Genomic DNA, 25,582 nt, shown 5'->3' on the forward strand with positions numbered 1-25,582 from the left:
CTGGGAAACCATTATTTCTAAAAATAAATTGTAAACTAAGCATGATTTTATTTTGTAGGACTTTGAAGCTATAAATCAGTTTATGCTTGTCTCTATTCATTTAACCTATTGTTCCCTCACTTCCCTATTTCCAAGGAGGTGATAACAATAACCCCCCTGTATCTCATAGGGGCTATTATGAAGATAAATGGCATAATATATGTGAACATGTTTTGGGCTACTTGATGAGGTAAAGAGAGAGACCTGAAAGAGTCATTTAGGAAAACTAACAGAGTGTAGATGAGGTGGTCGACAAGACTTTATATATATAAATACGGTTAGTACCAATTGCTGTTGAGGAGCTATAGAATGAACGTTTAATAAGATTTTTATACTTTCATGTAAATAAAATTTCAGAGATACATTCAATATATTGTCCAAAAAGGAAAGTGATTTACCACCTCCTCTGATTCAGATGATTCAAAATAAATGCTATTGATTTTTTTCCTCTTGAGTTCATTATTTTTGATCACTCTAGTAAGTCCTCATGGGCCAGCATTCACAGCATTTTTTTTCTGGGCTGTTGAGCCTAAACTCAGAAATACACCCAGACCTTTTTACGTATGTTACAACTATAAACAGTTAAGTCAATGGCTGTATAGAGTTAAATTATATTCTTCACATTAATTCCTAAAAGCCATTGTGTTGTTATCTTCCATCTTATTTGCTATTTTCAATCCAGCATTTTACCCATAAATAGAGATGAATAATGATATAAGTTATCAGAAACAACAGATAATCCATTGATCCCTCCAGCAGAATAAGCAGTTGTACGCAATGGGGACAGTTGTGGGGATTTGTAAAAATGTGGCTGTAACTGCGTTGGATTTATTTTTTCTTGGCTTCAATATATTATTGGAGAGGAGTCTCAGCTGGGTTCTTCAATCCCTCAGTTGAATTGTGGTTATTCATGGGTTCAAGGTCATCAACAATCATAAAATGAATGCAGATTAATATGGGGAATTGAATTTAATTCTCATTACTCTGGAGAAATAGCACTGGGAATGGATGCTATGCCTGCTTGTCTAATAGATCCCTTCTGTGCTCCCAAGGCACCTTGCCTACAGAAATATTTTCACTTGGATAAATAAATAAGCCAGGCAATGGCATGTATCCTTTAAACGACCAAAAGCATCGATTGTGCATTTTCACTCCCAGCAACTAGAATAGTCGCTGAAATGAAATAGATTCAGTATACAATATGCTTATGTGGATGAATGGATGTCTTGAAAAAAATTACTCATTAAGCATTTTAAATCTCAACTTGGAAAAATAATTATTCTTGTATTTTGAGGTCAGATAAAATTAGAAAAAGAGACCTGGAAAGAAACATGGGAGAAAAGGGTAGAATTCAAATAGCCCTTTAAAGCACAGATGCTTTGTTGGGGAAGGGAGACACCTTTTAGGCTCTTCAGTTACACATAAACAAAGCAAGTTCTCAGCCTCCTGTTCTTTGTTCCTAAAAGAAACTGGGGCAATTATCTGGATCTTTTCAATCAGAGCTCTATTTCTGAATACTTGTTCTTTCCTTTGTCCAAAATCTCGATTGCTCTTTCTCTGTCTCTGTTTTGTTTTGTTATGTCTTGAATATGGTTAAAGCAGGATGCCCTGCAAAGGCAAAGTAGTTGCCTTTATAAAGATTATGTATTCTTCTTTGGGAAGTTACTCATAAAATAAAGAGAGGTGAGTCTCAGTCACTTGACGTAAAGCGTATATGATCTTTAACCAAGAATTAAATGTTGCACCCAGCACCTTCCAGGGATCCACACATCACAACACCTGGTTGAGAAAGGCTCCGCATCTCTTGCTCTGCGTGCTGGTGTCTTCGAAACAAAGGCAAGGCTGTTAGTAGGTGTGGAGGTTTCCGTGCTCTGCTGCTGCTGCGAAAGTTTGAGGCAGACGGTAGCTCTTCCACAGACAGGGAGTAAGTGGTAAAGAATGGCGAAGGGTGAGAGAAAAGACAAGTTAACCAACTTCTCAAATTCCTTCTCTTAGGTATGCGGTACTGTTGCCTAAAAAAAATCTTAGTAAGATTGAATTGAAATTTCAGAAAGTAGTTAAAATGTTTTATTTTACTCTATTTAAATGAATTAAAAGACTCATAAAATAAAATACATGATTTAAGTGAATAATGTCAAGGGCAAGCTCAGGAAACAGTACTAAATTCAAGAATTATGGCCAAACACCCAGAGTAACTTTTTGTGCTATGTATGAGCTGACTTGAAACTACCTTAAACAAACAAGCAAACAAAAACAAACAAATAAAGTGACTTCAATTAGCCCAACAATGTACATATTCTTTGAAATTGTTGGTGAAATAAAAACCAAATGCCACCCTATAACCACTCTCAGACTTGCTATGAAAATGTCTACTACATGGTATTACAACAAGCCACACTAGGAAAGTGAAGGAAAACAACAAGGTTTTCAAATTAAGGGTGATGGGTGAAACCAGACCCTGAACCCTAGGAGTGCTAAGAAAAGGGGATGCTTGAAGGTCTTGTTCTTCTTGGGGAAAGATTCATAAAACTTCCGTATTTCATATGTTCCAAATATTACACCAAAATATTACATTTATTACCTTGGTGAATGAAGTGAATCTGGTCATACGTTGCCCCCAGAAAACCCAAATTATGAAGAATTTGTCTTAAGCAGAGAACTCTTCTATCTTCTTTGACCAAATTCTGTAATAGGTCTGAGAATCTCATGGGATGTGTACAAATGTGGAGTTGGACCTTTGAAATAGTATCAAATTTTTAGATTGTGGTGGTAATTTGAGATTTCAATGTTTATCAATATTTTTAGTATCGGTCTATAATTTTTTTACAGGTGATGTTCAAAATTGTTGTATATGTGCTGCATAAAATTAATTGCAGAAATGTTCATCATATCTCCAAAATCTCCACTGGGATTTAAATAATTGGCTAAGGTATTAAAATACTAAAACGATCTTTCAAATACCAACAAAAAAGAGTGAATTATGGTCTCTGACCTGAAATGAAAACAGTTTTAATTTTGTGCTACCTCCAGTTGTTTGGTATGAACTCTTGCGCGACACTGATAATGTTAGAAAACACTTAAAAAGGTAAACAAACCTAAGGTTGGATGATTCAATTTTAGAGAGTTTAAAATGCACTATTTCAAAATTTAGAGAAAATAGTTTTTTAATTGAAAAAAACTGCATGTAAAATATGCAACAAAACTGAATTTCTTGTAAGATATGAAGAAATTAAGGAAATGAAAATATTTACATAACTATAAGGGAGAAGATCCACATACAAATAATATTGAAATTAATGTCTACAGATACTATTTTCTAGCTATTATAAATTCCAAGTATGGTCTTGATGGAATAGTGTTGAGCAAACTGAGGCATATATTACTACTTTAAATTTTCTTTATAATATCTTAGCTTTGAAAGAAGTCAAAGAAACATGTATAGTTCTAGGTGTTGCATTATGAAATGGTAAAAAATTGATATAGATAATACAAAATTATGTAATTAAATTACATATTTTTGTAATAGCTTCTGTGAAGTGTTAAATTTTCAAATATTACCCCCAAGACAATGTTTGAACATAGAATAATTCTAACATGTTTTATAAATTTATAAACAATTCCAGACAATTTTTTTCCAAATTGAAGTTATTAAGGCAAATAAATCCTATTTAAGCACTGTGATGATTTGACAAAGGTCAAATTTGGCATTACTGTCAATAGAATACAAATTATTTGAAAACCTTGATTATAACAATATAATGAGTAATTCCGCTGACATGGAAGCTAGAAAATTGTTACATGAAATAAATATATAATAATTTATTATTTGTTTTGCTTTATTATTCATCCAAATACTTTCCTCCTTTCAATAGAATAACCAAGCATGTGTCATATTTAAGTTTGTTCATTTTTGATATATTGCTGACCTTCAGTAATAAAAATTATCAAAGCTTAGTGCATATTTTTCAATATATTCAATATGAAGAGATGCTTGTCAAGGTAAAAAGGAGGACTGGGTTTCATTTAGTAGCCTGTGACTCTTTATAACTTTTAAATATTTAATCTTATTGTATATGGACCTACATTTATCATGTTTTCCAGGTCTCACAAATGTAGGTGTAAATCTGATGGTGAGTCTTGCTCTGAAGGAAGGGGACATTCCTATTTTTCTTAATCTTGTGAAGAAGCCAGAGTATCAAAGTATAATTTTCTGTAAGTTAAAAATATAACTCATGGGGCGCCTGGGTGGCACAGCGGTTAAGCGTCTGCCTTCGGCTCAGGGCGTGATCCTCGCGTTCTGGGATCGAGCCCCACGTCAGGCTCTTCCACTGGGAGCCTGCTTCCTCCTCTCCCACTCCCCCTGCTTGTGTTCCCTCTCTCGCTGGCTGTCTCTCTGTCGAATAAATAAATAAAATCTTTAAAAAAATATATAACTCATAAAAACACAAAGTAAGCTTATGCAAAAACATTCACGAGGGACTAAGCCAAGGGTTAAACTAGTTCAATGAAGTATAGGAAGGATCAAAGTGTGCGTAGTCACAGAAAGAAAAACATGCTGAAATGGCATTGCTAAATGAAATGCAAAACTGCTTAATATCCTCCAGGACCATAAAACATAACCTTCGGGGTTATCTTTTCTATCAGAGAGAAATCATTTGTGTCTCAACTGAACAAAAATCATTTGCAATTTAACAGTCTTCTAAAGGTTACAACTGACTGCACAGAGTCTGGAATTTTATCGATAGTAAATAGTAAATCAAACAAAATGAATCCTCTTAGAGAATCAGACAAGCTTCGAGGAGACCCATTGGCGTTCTAGTATGTCGTGGACAGGACGTGAAGTCATCCTTTGTATCCCAAGTTTTGGATACTTTTTCTTAGTAAGGGAAAGGAAATAAAATCTGGGAAATTCAGACTTAAATTGGGGTGAGAGAGCGACTTCTTTAACTGGAGCTTGGGCAGTGGGCCAGGACTCTGATGAGTATAAGTAGACTCCAAAACACGCCCTGTGGGAAGAGTAACTTGGCCTTGGCCACTTAGAGGCAGGTCAGAAACGAGCCCCGGAGGTGCCCTGTGGACTGGGACTCTTCAAGGATGGGCCCACACTGGTGCACTCCAAAAGTAGCCTTATTTTATTGTAGTTGTGATTTATTCTGTATTTTGATAACCTTTCTGTATCTCCAGCCTTCAGTAAAATCCAGCCAAGTGATAGCCTCATCTTTGGCTGTGTTGTAGGAACTTAAACAGTGGGTCTGTTTCATGACAGGGCGAGTTATTCATGTTAAGCATGGAGAGAAAGAGAGGGGCAGTGATTTTCCTAACGAGGCCAGTAGAGTGGTGGCAGCAGGGGTTCAAGGCAAAAACTTGGTAACTAATACTGTGCATTAAATCCCTTTGCACTTGATATATTCTGACTGATGGGCATAGTTCTTACTATTTTATTATATTATTTCTGTTATTAATGTCAGTTATAGTATTAGTATTAGTATTAATATCCTCTGAAACATTATCTAGGAACCACAAAGTCTAACAATATAACATTCCTACCTGACTTTTCCAATGCACTACTCTAGTCCTTTTCCCCACAGACCTCATCCTTGATCCAGAAGCATATATATAACGAATGATCAATAGTTATATGAACTGGTGTCTCATTTAAATACACCACTATGGGTTTATATCTATCATTGATCAATGGCTTAATGGGTGGAGGGATTTATTTCGTTTGACACCAGTCTAAGAAAAATCATTGGTATTTTGGAGAAGAGATTTTGAACAATTAGAAAAATGTGTAATCAATAATAGGAGAGTTATTATGTCCCCCATAAAGCAAACGCGTCAAGAAATATTGTGTGATTTACCTTTAATACATTATCTTTCTCCAGCTCTCTATTGATTACCTGTGACTTACAACAGTTTGAAGGAGAAAATAGACACCACAGAGGTAACCTTGTTTCACGGCTGAAACAAGTGGAGTTCATTTCCAGTAGCTGGACTGCCTCGGTAAGAGGAACTTGGATCAATGGATTTAGCATCCAGAATTATAAATTCAAAGAAAAATGTGTGACTGTGAGGGCTTAAAACTGAGGAATAATTTTTAAAAATTATCTGGAAAAGATAAAACGGGTAAACAGATGTGGAGACAAAGTACCTGGTTCAGCAATGCACTGAAAATATTCTGAGAGATCAGTCTGGCTCACCTTAGGGTCTCTTCATTTTTCTTTGGTTCTCATTCTTCTCTTTCTTCAAGGACTTCATTCTGTGTTAACATTGTCCTATCTGTCTTTCCTCATTGGCTTCTTGTGTTAGTGTCTGGAAAAGACTGTCATTCAATTGTCACTTCCACGGGCTTGTTTTCCTGGAGAACAAGAGGCTCCTGTACACACTCACTGTGTGAGCTGGAAAAATGTCTTTACTTTGCAAGACTTGCCAACAGCATATTTCAGCGAGTAGTTTTGTCGGCTAGGTTGATGTCTTTATTAATAATCTGGAGTTTATAACCATAAACATGTGACCAAACATAAATAAGATTAATGTCCAGGCAAGACATGCAAACCACACTGTTACAGTTACACCACTTGTGACGTCTGAGAATTCTACACACGGAACAGTCTATTACTTTCTGAGAGCTGAAAAAAGAAAATGCAGAGAACTGCTGGAATGTGATTCGAAGAGTTGTTGACTAGGAGACATTAGGGTGAAATACAATTAACACTGGCTTTATAATGAGACCACTTGAGCTCAATCCCTGACTCCTTTGTTCTTTTTTTTTTTTTAATATTTTATTTATTTATTTGAGAGAGAGAGAGAACGAGCAGTGGGGAGGGATAGAGGGGGAGAGAGAGAGAGAGAGAGAGAGAGAGAGAGAAGCAGACTCCCTGCTGAGCAAGAAGCCCGATGAGGGGCTCCATTCCAGGATTCGGAGACCATGACCTGAGCTGAAGGCAGACGCTTAACTGACTGAGCCACCCACGCCCCCCTGACTCCTTTATTCTAAGGATTAATTCATTTAATTCACCTCTATCTGTCTCTGTGTTAGTCTCTCTTTCTCTCTCTCTCTCTCTCTCTCTTTCACACACACATACATGCACATGCCACACATCTGGCTTATATCAGGGGCCAGCCAGCTATGACTTGCAGGCCAAATTCAGCCTATCACCTATTTTTGTAAATAAAGTTTTATTGGAAAACGGCCATATCCATTTGTTTACATTTTATCTATGGCTGCTTTTTCACTTCAAAAGCAATTTAGTAGTTGTGACAGAGACCATATGGTTGCAAAGTCTAAAATATTTACTATCTGGCTCTTTACAGAAAACGCTTGCCGATCTCTGGCTTAGATTATAGCAGAATACTAAAAAATATCAGTCTCATCCCTTTTAGGTTGAAAAAATATGACAGAACCGCTAGTGCCTAGGTCTTGATTTCTAAACCATTCTCCAGTAAAAAAAAAAAAAAAAAAGCTGGGCTCCTCGAAGAAATGGTTAATTCTATTGCTGGGGCAGGAAATACACAGGGTGAGCCTGGAGCATCTTGTTGTGCCAAAAAAATAAAGATGTGATAAGGAAAAAAAAAAAGCAAAATAAACAATAATAAGGGTATGTCAATAGAACACAAGAGACAAGTAAAGGTACTCCCAATGATGAAAGCTGAATCATTTGAATAAATAAATAAATAAATAAATAAATAAATAAATAAATAAACAAACAAACAAAAAATGTATTGGGTTATAACTCAAGGTCTAAAATTAATCTCCATGAGTCCATACTGATATACATAGCTTTCTGAATAAATAATGGAGAAAAATGGAAAAATCTCCAGTACAGAAGAATTTTAAATAATTTATGTAGCTACTCTGTCCTCAAGGAGGTGTAACATAACTGTCCATTCTGTAAGTGTGGCTGTGCTAGTACAGAAGAAGGGAAAGAAGAGTAACTTTATAGGAGAGAAACCTGACAAACAGTACCGAAGCCAGGTGACCAAGGTCAACATCGACAGTGATTAAGTCAGATTGATGGTATGTACCCTTGCTATGATGTGATGAGAATGGTACTTTGCCTTGGCGGTCTTCCTCTACAGAATATATAACCCAGGTCTAATCATGAGAAAAACCCCAGAAAAACCCCAAGTGAGGGACATTCCAAAAGTATCTGACCAGCACTCCTCAAAATTCTTGAGGTCATCAAAAACAAGGGAAAATCTGAGAAATTGTCACAGCCACAAGGAGGCTAAGAAGACATAACTACTGATTGTAATGTCATTTCCTGGATGGAGTTCTGGAACAAAAAAGGACATAGGTTAAAAACTAAGGAAATCTGAATAACTATGGAATTCAATTAATCATGATGTATCAATACTGTTGTCACATCAACTGTAGCAACATATCATACTAATATATGATAATAATAGAGACACTAGGTCTGGGGTAGATAGAACTCTCTGTTCAATTTTTATATTTTTTTTCTGTAAACCTAAAACTATTCTAAAGGAAAAATTTTATTTAAAGAGTTGGGAGGAAACACTTGAAAAGTTATTGTATTTGATGGCCATATCTTACACATTTAGGTATAAAAATTATTTCACCATATAGATTTAACAAATCAGAATAAAATGAAGAAAAAAGTTCCAAATACTGTTATTCTTTTGTAGGAATTTACTGTACTGAAATCTTTACTTGAAAATGTTTGCAACTTTTGCATTGGTACTAATGGGCTCTGATCCTAAAAATACTAGAGAAATAAACTCCACTTCAAGTAGAAAAGACAAAAATAGCAGGAAGTAACAGTCATGCTCTGAAATATAATAAAGTCATTCAGAGGTTCTATGTCATCGCAGTACAAAAATGAGAAAAGGATACAGTTAAAAGGTAAAATCTACTGGGGACAAGTTTAATTCAAGCATCGTATTTTGGAAACTACCCAAAAGCAGTAAGAGATTTAGCACAGCGTCTGGGAAATTAGAGAGAGCAGTACAATAGAATGGCAGCTCCTTCGTACCTTGGAGGAAAAAAAAATCAACATAATAAGAAGGAAAACAAGTTTTCCTACATTTAAAAGAAAAAAAATACTGTAAGCCATGAACATATTTCCCAAAGAAATAACTATTTTCAGGTAACAAATGTGCAGCTTATAATGCAAGGGCATTTTTTTTTTTTTTTGGCCAGGAATAAATTCAAAATTGACACACAGTTCATTCTAGAGATTGCTAGAGTTCGAATGCTTTAAAAAGTTAAGCAAAAAAAATCCAAAGCTGTCATATGAAGCATTTTAAATCAATGATGACATGCTTAGTTTTAAAATGATGATTCTAAGCCAAATGAAGCCACATTGGCAACCTTTCTGGAAGACAAACCAGGTATTTCTCAAGGGCTGCTGTCAGGTCATTTTGGAATAAGGTATCATCGACACCCTGGTGCTAGATACCTCTGATGCTAGAAGCAAAGAGACAGACTCCGAGTCCATCCTGAGGAAATACCTTTTTCAACCTATTCAAATGTAAGGAAGTAATGTAATCTTTTGGAAGACTACAATATTCCCTTCAAAAGACATACTATTGTGAATACAGTTAACCACAGATCAATGGTTTCTGTGGCTTCCCCTGATAGAACAGAAAAAAAAACATATAGAATTATCCCACCTTTACCTAGACAGTGTTTTTTTTTTTTTAAAGATTTTATTTATTTGACAGAGAGAGACAGCCAGCGAGAGAGGGAACACAAGCAGGGGGAGTGGGAGAGGAAGAAGCAGGCTCCCAGCAGAAAAGCCTGATGTGGGGCTCGATCCCATAACGCCGGGATCACGCCCTAGGCCAAAGGCAGATGCTTAACCGCTGTGCCACCCAGGTGCCCCGACAGTAAGTTTTTAAAACAGTCCTCAAACAAGTCAAGGTAGTAAAGCAATTTAACTTATCAATTCTATGACACTAGATCAGAGAATATCTGTTAAATTGAATATAGTTATTAGCTATTGGTATTCTATATTGTTATTTAAATATAGAAAATCATACAATGTGCTATTAGGAACTTAATTGTCAAAATAATTGTCAAAATCTGATTACACTGATTAACTCCAAATTGAGCATACAAATTCTATACATGTTCGCTTTAGCCTGATGTCTATAGTTTGTTGTTGGTGGGTTTTTTTTTAAAGCAACTAATATTTCAACAAAGAATAAATCAATAAAGGTGAAACAGATAGACTGATCCCTTTGACTGCTTGATAGGTTGTTTAATATCTTGGCTGAAGAGTAGAAATTTATTTTGCTTATTCCAGTATGGCCTCAGCATAAATTAATCAAGTTTCATGTATTTAACCAATGTTTACTGATCACTAAATTTGCATCAGGTATTAAGCTGAAATTCCGGGGATACAGCTGTAAGCAACATTAAAAAGGGTCTCTTTGTGGAGCCTATAATCCAATAGAAGAGACAGATATTAATTAAATAATCACATAAACAAATGTGAAATCACTCTTATAATAATTGATAGGAAGGACAAGTACATAGGACTATGTAATATAGAACTGGAAAAATCTCTGAGAGTCACACTTGAGATCAGATGTAAAGAGTAAATAAAATTTCACTAGAACAAGAGAAGAGGGGACATTACCCAGGTAGAGGGAAGAATGTATGCTACTACATTCTGGTGAAAGTTAGTGTGGACCATGAAGGAACCTTGGAGATCCTAGTAAGAATGTTTGTCTTGGGGCGCCTGGGTGGCACAGTGGTTAAGCGTCTGCCTTCGGCTCAGGGCGTGATCCCAGCGTTATGGGATCGAGCCCCACATCAGGCTCCTCTGCTATGAGCCTGCTTCTTCCTCTCCCACTCTCCCTGCTTGTGTTCCCTCTCTTGCTGGCTGTCTCTATCTCTGTTGAATAAATAAATAAAATCTTTAAAAAAAAAAAAAAAGAATGTTTGTCTTCATCTTAAGAGAGTAGGAAAGCATTACATTTTAACCAAAATGGCAGAACTATTTTGCACTTAAAAGATGCCATGCAGTTTAATATGTGGATAGATGATGAAATGGAGTTGACCCAGATTCGGGTACATTTGTTTAAGTGTTATTACAGTATCTGGGAGTCTGTTTCTGAGAACCTGACCCAATGATGTTTTCCCTGGAGATTCTAAAAAGTGGATAGATTTGAGTACCATTTAGGAAATATGCCCTGGACTTGGTGGTGGGTGGCATATGGGCTGGGAGATAAAGGCGAGAAAGAGAAACAGGTGTAAAGATCAGCCTCTAGATTTCTGGCTAGTGCAGTCTGATGGGTATCAGAGTTACTCAGTGAGACAGACGACAAAAGAAGATTATTAAAGAGGAAAGATGATGTTAAACCCAATGAGTTCATTTTGCGATGTTGACTTTAAGACACCACTGGGACGTACACGAAGGGATCACCATGGTGGCACTTTCTGAATGGCAGAATAAGGATCTCTGAAAATCTGCGCCCCATAAAAACAATGAAAACGCTGGCGATAATTGTCAAAATCAACTTTTTAAACCTCTGGGATTTAACCAAAGGCTTACGACAATTATGAAGCTTGTATTCAAGAAAAATGGCTAAATCGCAACAAGAACAATGAGCTCTGTGGCATTTTAACTAGCCTTACTCCCCTCACCCTGTTCCCAGCTCCCTGGTAGCACTGAAAACCCACAGGCTGACTACCAGTATCTATGAGCCTCTAGAGGGAGCAGAGTAGGTTCAGAGCTTCCTAAAGCCCCTTCCCCAGAAAGATGTTGCTATTTGATCTTTCTAGCAGCAACTAGGTATAGCTCCCTCTGTAGGGTTTGCCTTTAATTGACCTAACCCAGAATTCCTTCTGTGTGTGTCTTATATCCAGGGTATTTGTGGAAAATGGTTAGTGGTAACCAGCAATACCAGCTGTAGCTAAGAAGTCGACCAAAAGTCTTAAAAAGGGAAATGGGGTAATGAGATGTCCACTGGGGGATTTGAAAAGGTCCAACATATTCCTGGAAATCCAGAAGGACATGCTTAGATGCAAGACTGCATGGACACCCAGGAATGACTTGAGAAGGCTCTGATCTCTCACCTTTGACTGCCCAAGAAAGAAGTAAAGACTAAGGCAGAGTTTTAACTGTGTGATGGGCATTGTAGGCATAGCCTAACATAGGAGCCCATCAGTAAAGACTGGATGACTCACTGGTCCAAGGCCTTTAAGGGAATATCTGTCTGATCATTAGCTGATCACTAGGTTAATTGAGAAGAATCTTCATCAGCTGCATACAACAAAGAACACGGGTTGAATTAGTCTAAGTAAGCTACTAAACAAACAACTTTGTTGGTGGAATTGTAAAGTAGTGCAGCCATTTTGGAAAACCGCGTGGCAGTTCTAAAATTCTTAAACATACAGTTACAATAAGATCCAGCAATTCCACTCCTAGATCTATGTCCAAGATAAATGAAAATCTGTTTACACAAAAAGTCATACATAAATGTTCATAAGCAACATTATTTATAATAACAAAAAAGTGGAAACAACACAAATATCAATCAACTGAATGGATAAAAAATATGGTATGTCTATATAAGGGAATATTTTTTCCCATAAAAGGGAATGAAGTATTGATACATGCTGCAACAATGATAAATCTTGACACATCATGGAGCATACAAAACGAGACACCAAACGTCACATATTGTATGATTCCATTTATGCTAAATTTCCAGAGTAGGTAAATCTAGAGAAAGAAAAGACTGGTAGTTGCTAGGAGCTTGGGGGGAAGTGGGGATAGGGAGGGACTGCTATTAGATGTGGTGTTTTCTTTTGCGATGATGAAAATATTCTAAAATTATATAAAGGTGACGGCTGTACAAATGTGTGAATATATTTAATTGTACACTTTAAATGGATGAATTTTATGACATGTGCATTATAACTCCATAAAGTTGTTACAAAAAATAAAAAGGATGGAATGATAAATTTCATTGTTTAGTGTTTATAGGAAAGATAACAACTTTGGATGCAAGTTATAAAGTTTTCTTTAAAATTTTAATATGTTGGTAAATGGAAAGTTTCATAATTGTCTTAGTCCATTTAAGCTGCTATAACAGAATCCTACAGACAAAATATATTTTTCACTGTTCTGGAATCTGGGAAGTTCAAGATCAAGGCACCAGCAAATTGTATGAAGGCCCACTTCCTGGTTCTTCTGCCTGTGTCCTTGTAAGGAGGAAGGGGCAAAGGAGTTCCCTGGGGTCTCTTTTATAAGGGCACTAATCTCATTCACAAGAACGCCACCCTCATGACCTAATCACCTCCCAAAGGCTGCACACCCAAATGCCATCACATTGGGGGCTTAGGATTTAAACAGGTGAATGGGGCGGGGGGGGGACTTGTTCAGTCCATAGCAATAATGAAGTTACAGAGTACAATTTCTTAAAAGAATATAAAAAAAATAAAGTAGGGAAAATAAGGGCCCAGGGACTCAACAAGGAAGTGGTTGCAGAAAATATCTTGGAGACATTACATATATGTCTCTGGTTTACATTGCCTTCAAGCTATCATGTTAGAGAACATAAACATGTCAAAAGTGACTTTGAAACCAAGCAAGAAATATTAAGATAAAAGGAGCTCACTAAGGAGATTAAAGCATATGGTCCTTTGCTGTTTCTTAAACTTCCAAACTTTTCAAAGGCATTTGGATGATAGAACAAAGCATAAAAACAGAACAAAAACTAAAAGGAGCCATTCACAGTAATTGAAATAGCCAAATGGAAAATGCAAATTGTTTTTAAGGCACTGGTTCTGTGCTTTGAGAATGCTTCAAGGTTTTTCAAGAGAAGCTGGAGATGGGCACAGTTTATATGGATAGAGAAAAGAGATTTAAATGAAAAAGAAACAACATTCCTTTCCATGTACGTGGTACATTCAAACCACTACTCAGTTCTGAGGGCCAATTATATACATATAGAAGAAAAGCTAAAAGAAAACATTTTGAGTGTGTTCTTTTTATGAGAAATACACTGTGGCTACGAATCAATCTCAGCATTGATCCTCATTGTCTTGTATAATTATAGCGTTTCTATCTGCTTTGTCCATATTTCAGTCTTCCAAGTTGTGTTCATATCAATCCAATTCCTCTTGGCCAGCTAACCTGCTGGCATTTAAGCAGCTGTCATCCTTGAATATTAATATGAGAACCATCAACAAGGAAGTCTGGGGAGATGATAGGTGAATTCGCTTTTGAGCAATGGATGAAAAGCTGATATGGTTCAGGGTAGGTCTTTAAAAGTAGTTTTTTGAGAGGCGGGGGAAGACAGAGAGAAAGAGAGGTGGCCTTTGAAATCAAGCTCATGAAGGGGAGTGGTTATGTTTCTCAGCCTGTGTATTGACTTTCTTATCTTAAATAGAGAATAGTATCTTCTTCAGAGATATACAGGAAATACTAAATAAAAAGATGTTAGTAAATATTCCATGTGTCCCTGGAACAAAATAAGCTCTCAATCACTGTAGCTATCATTACATCAATTACTATTGAATCTTATTTTACATTATAAGCAATAAAAGGCATCAGAAAAAAAGTGACATTGTTGTGACATTATAACATGTCCAAATATTAATAAATAATTGTTATGAGTTTTGGCCAACACAGTTTCATATCTTAGGAACTTGGTTCATAATCACATGAGAAAAGACGATGAACACATAATAATTTCTACTTAAATATGGCACAGAGAAACAGTGTTTATGAAACAGTGTTTTCCTCCTTTCGCAATTAAAAAAAAAAGACAAAATTCACCTCAAATGAAATCATGTAATGACTGGTAGAATGAGAAAAATGAACAAAAAATGTCAAATTCTTTTGACCCTTCTCTCACAGATGAAAAGTAGAATGGAAGAAAATGATTATTTTTTCAAATGACTATATTTGCCACTCAAATAGGAATAGCACCTGAATGCTACAAAGGAAAGATTGCTGCAGAGTTGTATCAGCAGCATAGATGACAGCAAATTGTCATTAATATAATTTTCATTCCTTCCTGCCAGCTCATAGGCGTCATGAGACCAGTATGTCTTATCCAACTATTAGTCTGCTAAGTGCACTATGCAATCCCTGGTATGCTGCAATATTGAATAAATGTTGGTTCAATGAATGAGATATTCAGACTGGGTATGCTGGAAACACAGCTGTCACCACGTTTCAGCAAGAAAGAACAGTCTGCCCTTATACGGGCAGAGGCAGGGATCTTGCATATCCGAGTGCTCTACCAGGCAAAAGCGTGAGGGAGGTCATGGTGACAAAGGGGTAGAAGTTTAAGTAACCAGAGTTCCAGAAGGGGTGTGTGTGTGCGTGTGGGGCACAAGGTGCATAATGGACTCGGGGCTTTAAGACAGCGCACCTGAAGAAACCATTCCTTTGGGGCTTCCAGCTGGGGTTGGCTATGCTAGTGAAGCTTGGTGAGCTATAATAAGATGGAGGCTTTCTGGCCGAGAAGCTAAAACCATTTTACGTAGAAGGAGTGAACTGGCAGATCTTAGTGCAATGGAGTTACATCATAGGTGCTTTCGAGGCGGATTTAGAACCTAACTCTTGTTTAATGGCATTTAATGACTTAGAGCATGAGCCTGATTCCTGTTCAGTGGGGCCTCCGAAGGTACTGACAAACTCGAAAGATAGATGCAGGCAGTCAAGGTCAGCTCCATATTTTTTCCAAGAATAGGATGCATGTCCATCTGCTCCCACAAGATTTAGATTAAAATCCATAAGCATTACCTACTGTGTGCCGGGTGACATTTTATCTTGTTACCTCCTCCCAGGAAACAATTTATTTATACTCATTAGGTTTGCAGAGGCTGATTTATTAAAACAGAATGGAGTAAATCCTTCAGGCAAACAGAGACATGTTAGAATTCTCATCCATCATTTGTTCTCTATGAGGATTTTGATAGTTATCAAGTCAGGAGGAATAGTGCACACACTTCCTGTGTGCCAGACACTGTTGCAAACCGTTGACACAGATTATCCCCTTTGATCTTCGCAACAACCTATTCCGTGGATACAATCATAATCCAAATTTCACAGATGTGGAAACAGAGCAAGAGATATTGTCATTTAGCCAAGGTCACACAGGTACAAAGCGATGGCTCTAGGATTCAAAGTCTGTGAGCGGATTTCAAAACGAGGACTCTTCAACTCCGGGCCACACCATTGCCATCACCATCGCCATCACCATCACCATCACCATCACCATCACCATCACCATCACCATCACCATCACCGTGCACTGAGTCACTCACAACCGAAGGTTTCAACTTTTGTTCTAAGTTTAGCATAGTACTCCTCAGATTTTAATGCATTTAAGAATTACGCTATAAGAGCATAGACCCTAAATCAAGCTGTACAGGTGATATAAGGGAATTCAAGGACAAGTTTTGCCTTGTGAGCTGACTTTAGAACTTAACCCTGGGAAGAAGCAAGCTCATTGTCATTTGCAAAATCACAGCCAGCCTGCAAAGCAAATGCGATGTGAGTAGAAGCCAGCCCTCCCTCATAAGGTCCTTGGACGTGCCAACTGCAGATAACTTACCTATTCATTTGGGCTCAGATGTTGTTTAGATACTATTAGTTTGCCTGCTGTATTGCAGTTAGTATATGAAATGTAAAATATAAAATAAGTACTTAGAAATGTATTTTTATTAGTATTGCCTTTGCAGGCAAGCCTTAATCACTCTCCATTTATTCCTTTCCTCTCTCTCTCTCTCTCTCTCTCCCTTCTTTCCACCTATTCATAACGCATTCAGTGCTAAGTGTTAGGTATGTGGACCAAACAAAATAAAACATAACCCAAACATTCTCAGCTTAGGCCCTTTAAACAAGTAAGGAGCGATCATATTTCTCAGTAGTGCCTTAGCTCTTAGAAACATGCCAAATAATTAATCAGTGGAACTAGGTCTTTGCCTAAAACCATAGAAGAATCTAAGATGCATAGAATTATGTCTTGATATTTACAGTTTAGAACTCTAATGGATAAATTCTGGTAAAAGAAGAGGATTAAAGAATCTCTTTTGAATTTGGTAAATGTATTTGCATGTCATCATGATACTTTCTTTCATTGTTAGATAATAGAAATAATGTGTTTAGCTTTTAATAATGTCCATCTTGGAGCACCTGGGTGGCTCAGCCGGTTAAGAGTCTGTCTTTGGCTCAGGTCATGACCCCAGGGTCCTGGGATTGAGCCTCGTGTCGGGGTCCCTGCTCAGTGGGAAGCTTGTGTCTCCCTGTCCCTCTGCCTGCCGCTCCCCTTGCTTGTGTTTTCTCTCTCTCTCTGTTAAATAAATAAATAAAATATTTTTTAAAAAGTTCATCTGTTATCAAGATAGGAGATCAATTGCAGTTGTCTGTATTCTATTTTTATGTTTCCACATTTAAAATTTTCTTAGTGAGAATTCCTGGATTTTAATTTCTAAATGTTCCAATAATACAAATAGAATTAGAAAGTTTGATTCCCAAATGCTATTCTGTCCAAATAAAAACTTGTAAGTCATGAATAATACCAGAATATGATTAAAGGAATCCTTAGGAAATAGAGAACCCAGGCCAATAAGGTGAGGAAGCTCAAGCTGTGTCTCATTCTGAAGGAAACACATGGATATTCCCTCAATGCAATGAAGTAATGCCCATCTGAGCAGATCTCCTCGGATAAGATATTGTCAAATTGTAGAAAGACATTCTAACATATTTAATTAGTTTACATTTTATAATGAACTTGAAGTTTGGAAATCCAGGAAAATAATGGTATGACTTATGGTTTCCTCATAGATAAAAGAAAAATCAAAATCACTGATCAACCTATGAAAAATTATATCAGTTTTTCTACCACAGACTACACTCAGTTTTGTAAAAATTAAGACTATTTTAAGTGATTATTTTTTATCAAAATGGGCATTTTCTGATGTAAAACATAAATTGTGAGGTAAGCGAGGTAATGGCAGTTTTTAAATAAAGATTTTATTTTTTTATTTGAGAGAGAGAGAGAGTGCATGCACGAGTAGGGGGGAGGGGGAGAGGGAGCGGAAGAAGCACACTCCCCCTTGAGTAGGAAGACCCACCCTGGGACTGTGATTTGAACCAAAGGCAGATGCTTAACCTACTGAGCCACCCGGACGCCCCTGACAATTTTAAACATATACATGATGACAAAGACCTACAAATTTAATTTGAATGTTTCACTAAACTATCCAATAAAATTTGGAACCCAATGGAATATTGTTTTCCAGAGCTCCCTTTGAAAGGCAAAGACATGGAAGTTCGCTTATTCCTCTTTTAGCAATTTTTGCATTTAATAAGCATGACAATGTACAGTTTGACAAAAGTTTAAGTTTCTTTTTTGCTTCCTTCACTTCTTCAAGATTTGTGTAAATGCTTTCCAAACTGAACAATGGAATGTCCCAAAAGATAAACATTTGGAAAGGAAATATTAATATCAATAAAAAAGATACAGATAAAAGCGAACATAGAAGTGGAAAATTTGAAGAGTGGGAGCATGAAGAAAAGAATACATTAGTAACTGAGAAGAAAAACACAGACGTTGTTTAATTTACCTAAATATTAACTTTCTGAATTAGCAACGTAGTTAAACAATGTTGATAGTAATCCGAAGTTTCAAATTTAAAGACAATGTCACCCTGAAATTGATGATAATTAGGTAGTAGTATCCTTAATACATTATCGTAGTTTAATTCGGATCCAAGTCACATTGGAAAGATGAGGACTCAGAGAATATGAAAGACAAATTACTGAAGCTGTGTATTTGAAGTCAAAAGTTCTTTCCTAACATGGAAGAAATTTCTATAGTCATTGAGTAGGTGGATCCCAGAGGACTAGAAAACTACTAAAAAAGAAAAATGACCTGTCAGATGGTAATTAAAATTACCTGCAGCCTTAGGATTGGTGATATACCACAATCTTTAGAATGCCATGGAGACATCTAATAAAATACCTCTTTCTTCACGAAATCTATTTTTCAAAAGGTTACTTGATAATATTTTCCATGGAACTGTATTTCCAACTCTATATTGAAAATGAATAGATGTATGGCATTTTCTTTATTTTTAAAATGTCTCGAAAGTCAACTTTATTGAATGTATTTCTTCAATAACCCAAGGAGTTGGGGGAGGGAAAAAAAATCAGACATGGGATGTAAATAATAACAAGTGATGAAAATCTAACAAGTGTAGAGATGAAGGAAAATTGAAGGGCAGAAATATAAATGCTGCGATTTTATCTCCCCTTTTTCTCCTGAATGATGTTGAATGCAACAATTAACCTGGCACTAACCTCCACCCACACTTCCCATTGACTCAATGGGAGCTCTTCACAGAGCTGCAATTATGAGCTGCATAGAATGCAGAACTGTTAACTTGCTCATTTACCATCCCTCCTAGTCTCTAAATATTTTATCTCATCTCCTAATATGAAAGTTCCACTGATGTCAAATGCAGATACTTTATATCTTAAGAGTTATAACATTTATATACCTCCTATATGAAAATGAAAGATAAATCTCATGTCTTTGCTTAAAATATGTCTTACACACGTATGAACCTCTGTCTTCTATAACCACGAGGCTGAATGCAAGCGGGAATCACTATGTGCTAACACACTATCATGCTGAAAATCCACAGTAGGAATGCTGTCCACATAAAGACTTGGAGTAAGGAGAGGAAGATTTCTCCTAACTGATAAAATAATTTCTACAGGCTCAGTGACATGGTCCACTTTTTTCCCAGGCTCCGTCTCTAATTTAAAAATTGTGTTAATAGTAATTATAACAGAAGTGATATAGGTAACTCAGTCTATGCACCGCCATTTAAATCTCTATAGCTACTCTCTCTCCTCCCCTAGCTCATTTTCTTCAAAACATTTCGACGGAATGAATGTATCGTTATTTCAAAACTCATCTTGGTATGAAGAGGTTTCCTCAATAATTGCCTAAAGCCTTCCCTAATGAACATCTTATCCTTGGTATAATACCTGTGTTTTGTTTATATCCTATCCCCATTAAAATTTCTCTTTCCCCCACTATTTCATTGTTGTTCTTTACATACTACTTGGAGCTAAGACAAGCTACTACAATTAGTAGGAACTCACAAAAAAGCAGATTTGGTGGGAGCATTTACAGTGACATTTTAGGAAAGATGTGGGGCATAAAGAAATCTGGAGTCCTCTGAATTTCAAACGTAGGTCACTGCACACTTTTCTTTTGTAAACTAACAATTCTTCTGCAGCCAAAGTCAAAAGCCTTCAAAAAAGAAATTTTTGGGGGGCGCCTGGGTGGCACAGCAGTTAAGCGTCTGCCTTCGGCTCAGGGCGTGATCCCGGCGATCTGGGATCGAGCCCCACATCAGGCTCTTCTGCTATGAGCCTGCTTCTTCCTCTCCCACTCCCCCTGCTTGTGTTCCCTCTCTTGCTGGCTGTCTCTATCTCTGTCGAATAAATAAATAAAGTCTTAAAAAAAAAAAAGGAAATTTTTTTTTCATTCTGCCATGATGGACAATACAGAACATGGTGGTGAGTGCCATCTCACCAAGGAATCGAGCTATAGTGTGGTGTAAAAGCCTGTATCTATAGCCTCAGAATGGATCTGTTCTCCTCAGCATCATTAGTGGGTGTTCTAGTTGATGGATGATTTTGACTGTTATATCCATTTAGAACTTGTAATCATTTTTCTCTGATAAATTTTAATATACTATTTCAAAGAGATCCACATAGCACCTTCTTGCTCAAAAAGCTCTAAAGGCCTTCTGAATAAATTCTAAAGTCCTTAGAGTGACTCCCAAAGCCTCCTACAGTGCCTGCCATTCCCCTTCCCTATCAGTTTCTTTCTAGTCTTAACATCGTCTTACTTCCTTCATGTCTTCCATGTTCCAGTAAAGTGGACTGTTTCAATAATAACATTCATGCCGTTGTTTCCTGACTCCACACATTTACATGCTTTGTTCAATTCAAATAAAATGTCTTCCAATTCTATATTTATCTAAAAAAATCTTCCTATTTTTAGAGACCCAACATAAATGCCATCTCTTCTATAAAGCCTTCTATGTTTCATATAATGGGTTGTTCATATGTCTTGTACTTTGCATTTACCATACCCTACACTGTTTCACAGATAATCATGATGGCTGTAAGTTCCTGCAGGGCAGACGCCACATTATATTTATCCTGTTCTTGTAAATCTCCATAGAACATAGTAGAGCAAATATCTTGTATAAAGTAAGAAATCAATAAATAGAGTTGAACTAAATTTCCGTTGTAAACTGTATTTAAAATGAAGTCTATCTGCTAGGAAGTACGGTTCTTTTACTCGTTCTTTTATTCACTAATGTTTATGGAGCATGCTTATGCCATGCAATGAGTATGTAGTGGCAAACCAAACATTGTCCTTTGGTTGATGAAATTTACAATCTAGCATTACAACATAGCGTAATATAAAAAGTACAGGATTTGTTGTCACTTGGATTTAGGTCAGAACCTAGCTCCTCATTAGCTAGGAAAATTTGAGCAGTTGATGTAATCTCTCCGGAGCTCATTTACCTGTGATGGTTAGATTCAATGTTCTTTACCATTTTTTATGGATCAAAAATATTATTATATTTTATTTTGACTCTAGAGAAACACATTTTAGTGGATGCAACTTTTCAATAATATATATGTCAATATCAATGCTGTCTTTTTAAAAAAATAACTAAATTGTTTTCTCTCTGTACAGACCAAATACAGTAACAGTACATGTATTTTCTAAAATCGAACAACTGTAAGAAAAAAGAAATCAGCTTGAAATAAATATTTTAGTAGGCCTAGAATAATTTACAAAATATTAATAAAGAAAATTTAGGATTAGTATATATTGCTTCAGACAAATGATGGCCCAATTGGAAAATTCTGGCCAGGAAGTTTGCCAGAGTTGAGAGTGTTGCCTCCAGCCACATTTCTTCAGTCAGACCATCATGATGGAAAAGATGACTTTCCCCAGATCAGTTCAGTGCTGTAGGAAGGAAATAAGGACTCTCAGCAATGGCTAAACTATACAGTGTTGTGATATACTTTGAGGAACATTAAAGAGAGTAATTCACAAAGCTGTTCACAGAGTCCACAGTTTGGCATTGAAGGGATTCACGATCAGAAGACCTAACTTGATCCAGGTATTATCAGTGAACTCAAGAGTAGAAAAATCCCTCGAAGACTGACTAAACTGGACCCTGACCCACTTTTATCAACACTATACAATAGTTGTTTCAGATAGTCTCTACTCTTCCCAGACCCACTTTTACCTCAGCACATGAGCTTGTTCCCTACATCATTGAAATCACAGAAGCTTTCCAGGGGGAGTTTGCCAATCTCTTCACAGATTCTACAAACTTACTTGCAACAGTGTCTAGTCTCTCATCTTCTGGCTCCAAGGAAGGAATTCTCCTCCTACCAAGGCCTATCTTTCCACCTTTTCTCTGGATTCCTTTTATCTTCTCCTGGCTTCTTGGTAACCATATGCCATCTATTATTATTTCTGCTGTATTTCAACCTTCCATCCCTGTGAGCTAATTCTCCCTTACAAGTATTGAAATATGCTCAAGGTTCTCCCTGAATACACCATAAACGTTTCATTTTTGGAAGAAGTTTTTTCTGAATCCCCAGACTGGTTTAGGTTATAGACTCCCATTGCACCATGTACTTTCCTTAATAGCATTTATAACTTTTTAAATTGAGAAATAATTTGACAGATACAAATAATTGCAGTAGGGTATTGGTGGTCTTGAAAGCTGCTTTATCGTCTATGCTTAGCACATAGTAATCACTTGACATGAAACCATAGAATGAATGAATAAGTGAATGAATGAATGAATGAATGAATATATTTTCCTCTCTCTCACTCTCTCTCTTTCTTTACCTCTCTCACACACACACACTCTTCTGAAGCAAATAGCTTGCATAAATACTTGTAATAAAATTTTCTCCTAAGCTTTAAAAGAAATACCAATTTGCCGTTTTTTGTTTTGTTTTTGTTTTTTAGTATTTGCAGAGTGGTACAGGAAGGAGGGGTAGAGAGAGAAAAGAGGAAAGAGCCCATGGTGGTGGTCACTGTTTACTGTGAATTGCCCATATACACAGCCATCCCTTCTCCTAAGAGGCCTTCCCCTGTGTTCTTCAGGGATCAGGGAAAACAAGTGCCTTATACACTGCCCCTGCTTATTAATGGAACCAAAAAACATTATGCCTCACATTAAAGCTCCACATCCATTTTTTGTATTAAGCTTTTATCATATAATTGTTTGTGATAATACATGGCAGCAATTAAAAATTTGCCAAGTTCAAAACTAACTTCGGTATAGAAATTCAAGAATGTTTATGTACATGTGCACACACCCACATTTAAAGCAGAAACCAAATAGAAATTAAAATAAAAATACTAGTAGTCTTTTGGGATAGAGAGGATGATTTTGTAACCCTGGATAAATACACATTTGACACTGATTGTAGTTGCAATAAATGTAAGACCAGTAGAGAGCACTACATGCACTAACTTTTTCAATATTCCTTCGAATACTTAACTAGTAACAGCATTTAAGGAAGGAATATTATTTTTCATTTTACATCTTACTTAGATTTTTCTCCAACCTGTAATCAAGGTGTTATTTTATTTGCAAAATAAGGTACTTAAACGTCTCCTTATGTTTTCATTGTGTTCTCATCTCCTTTCATTTGGTGGAGATGAAAAATTCAATAAAAAATATCTACGGGGGGATCTTTAGGCCTTTAATCTTTCACTTGCGTTAGACGTATGTCCTGTTAGCTTCTTAGTTGAAAATTATTGTAATCATCGTTGACCTTCTGAATTGCTGGGTGGTGCGTCACACCACATGTTTCAAACAGAATAATGGTCATCGGTCTACGGCAACTATTTTTTTTAAATCACTTTGGCATTTGAGGTGTCAGAAATTCAATTAAATATAACATTTCTGTAGATAACAGGTATCAACTGGTGTATGACAGAATGTTTACAATGGAGCAGGAATAAAACGGCCACAGGTATAACCTGGAAGCATATCACTGAAAATGGCCACATTAGCACTGGATTATGCAAAAGTACAGGCTATAATTGAGTGGAATTTACATTCATCATGATGATATAAACAAGAAAGACTGTCAATTATAGCACTCTTTGACATAGCAGAAACCTAGAAATAGCCTGAAAGGACACCTACGAGAGACTATTCAATAGGATTTTATGAAGTACTTAAGAAATGTTATATGTATCTATATGGATTGATATGAAAGTCTCACTATATAAAATAATCAGGGTGTAAATATGGTGTATAATACAAAACTATATTTGAGCTTTTAAAAAAAATATGTGCACACACATGTGTATATGTGCGTGTATCTATATAAATTAAAATATTATATATATAAGATACATTATATAAGAATACACCAAAAAAATCCCTGTTAATATTTATTCCTTGCAATGAGTGAGTCAGTAATACCTTTTGAGAGTTGTTTTCCACGTGCATTGTCTTACACTTAAAATTTCAAAACAAAAATACTTGTTAAAAAGAGTATATCAACTATATAAAATATTTAATAGTTTACTGATTTGTCCCAGATAAAAATGGTAGAGATTTGTTTCCTCTTTCCACTTATCTGCCAAAAATATTTGTTTGGCTTGATTTGCCACTACCGATCAATGCAAATTTCCAGGTGACAGGAACCTGATGATATTCAGAGTTAAAACCATCTTTATGGGGCGCCTGGGTGGCTCAGTCCTTAAGCGTCTGACTTCAGCTCAGGGCGTGATCCCGGCGTTATGGGATCGAGCCCCACATCAGGCTCCTTCACTGGGAGCCTGCTTCTTCCTCTTCACTCCCCCTGCTTGTGTTCCCTCTCTTGCTGGCTGTCTCTATCTCTGTCGAATAAATAAATAAAATCTTTAAAAAAAAAAAAACATCTTTATGTACCTCATTTTTTTTTCTCATTCTAGTTAAATCCTCAAGAAGCCAAAATAGAAATCATAATTGGATTTATTATGTGAGTCAAGGTTTTCAGCAAGAAGTAATACGAAGAAATCTTTGAAAGAGGAAATTTCTCAGAGACGCTATTTCAGGAGGTGGGTGTACTGTGTAACCGCAGACTCGGGAGAAGCCAAATAATATGATAAGGATCAGAGAGGTCCACTGACGTGGGCCAGTGGGTAAGAGTTCAACCAGGGGCAGAAAGGCAGGGAAGGCAGAGAAGCTGAGAGAGAGGAACTTACTCTAAAAGAGCATAATTTGATCCCACTGATAAGTCACAGGAAAACAAAACAAAACAAAACAAAAACCAGAAACAAAAAACTTCATGTTTTGGATTGGGCCCAGAAATTTCAATGCAAACCAATTAAAATTGTAATTTTTGCTTTAAATTTGAGCATTGGAAGATAAAAACGAGAGTTTTGAACTCTCTTCTGAATGTACTCTCCCTGCTAAAGTTGCATTTTGCTCTTTAACTTGCTAATTACTGACATATATGTCCCTCAGCACACCTACAAT

The 25,582-nt window shown here is 36.5% G+C and overlaps 1 long non-coding RNA gene across 1 annotated transcript in view; it reads right to left on the minus strand.

Annotated features, from left to right (window-relative positions):
- Positions 1-1,384: 1,384 nt before the first annotated feature.
- Positions 1,385-25,582, minus strand: part of LOC148108659 (uncharacterized) — a 32,389-nt gene continuing 8,191 nt past the window's right edge. The window contains exon 2 of the long non-coding RNA XR_015727156.1: positions 1,385-22,044. This is a non-coding gene — a long non-coding RNA (uncharacterized LOC148108659). The remainder of the gene's footprint in view (positions 22,045-25,582) is intronic.

This window comes from Ursus americanus, chromosome 17 (assembly GCF_024610735.1).
Source record: "Ursus americanus isolate L20-20 chromosome 17, mUrsAme1.1.p, whole genome shotgun sequence".
Lineage (NCBI taxonomy): Eukaryota > Metazoa > Chordata > Mammalia > Carnivora > Ursidae > Ursus > Ursus americanus.